The 1,045-nt window shown below is 45.8% G+C and overlaps 2 non-coding genes across 2 annotated transcripts; both read right to left on the reverse strand.

Annotated features, from left to right (window-relative positions):
- Nucleotides 1-346: 346 nt before the first annotated feature.
- LOC148995903 (U1 spliceosomal RNA) lies at nucleotides 347-511 on the reverse strand. Its single transcript, XR_016147673.1, has one exon. It is a non-coding gene; the product is annotated as a U1 spliceosomal RNA (small nuclear RNA).
- A 334-nt stretch (nucleotides 512-845) lies between these two features.
- On the reverse strand, nucleotides 846-1,045 carry LOC148995904 (U2 spliceosomal RNA). The gene has a single exon (XR_016149452.1). It is a non-coding gene; the product is annotated as a U2 spliceosomal RNA (small nuclear RNA).

Here is a 1,045-nt window from a genome sequence, read left to right on the forward strand (position 1 = left end):
AACAGAAAAAACACAACATGGGTGGCTGTATATCATGTGACGTTTCACACGTGCACAATGTTTTCATACCACATGATAGAACTCCTCATTCCGAACAACTTTGCCTCCAGGACAACTGCTGTGAACTAAGTCGTCCGTCAAATATTGGAGATTATTTGAAGAATTAAGGAGAAAAAAGAAAACCCTCCTCACACAGACCGGTCCTAGACTGTTTCGTATCTCTCGAGCAACCACCGCAGTTCAACTCTCTGGACTGCCTCTGGATATTGAAGAAGTGGAGAAAAAAAACAAAACAAAAGAACCTCAAGTGGAGCTTTAACAATCTGCCCTTTTAACCAGTGTTGTCCAGGGGAGAGCGCGAACGCAGTCCCCCATTACCATAAATTATGCAGTCGAGATTCCCACATTTGGGGAATTCGCAGGGGTCAGCACAACCCAGAGTGCAATGGCCGAGCCTCGCCCTGGGTGAACCACCTTCCTGATCATGGTGTCTCCCCTGCCAGGTAAGTATGAATTCCCAGGCCTTGAGTCAGAAGCACCCTGTCCCTCTCCCCAATCCTCACCAGCGGTTTGCCAGTCAAAAAAGGGGCTTTTTTTTTTTTTTTTTTGCACGCTCCGCATCCGGCTCCATGAGCCATAAATGTACATAATGCGCCGTCCCCGAATAGTGGATGGATCAGATGTTAAGACAAAAAGGAACCCCTGTTCCTCTGTCAGTTTGTTTTTACACCACAATTCTACCCAGGCTAGTATAGCACATGATCACCTACAACACCCACTCACACTAGCTCCATTATCACCTTCTGCCACACAAGACCACTACATTTCTTTCACTGAACACTTTAGGAGGGTGCACCGTTCCCAGAAGTACTGCAATACCAGGTCGATGCGTGGAGTGGACGGAGCAAGCCCCTATTCCATCTCCCAGGACCAAAAATCAATTTAATATATGGTGCCCGGGTAGGGCACGTATCAGATATTAAACTGATAAGAACAGATTATTTTTTTTTTACAATGTTTTTCCAATTCACCCCACAAAAGCAAA

The sequence above is a fragment of the Pimephales promelas genome, chromosome 2 (genome assembly GCF_988280905.1).
Source record: "Pimephales promelas chromosome 2, fPimPro1.hap1.1, whole genome shotgun sequence".
NCBI classification, from domain to species: Eukaryota; Metazoa; Chordata; class Actinopteri; order Cypriniformes; family Leuciscidae; genus Pimephales; species Pimephales promelas.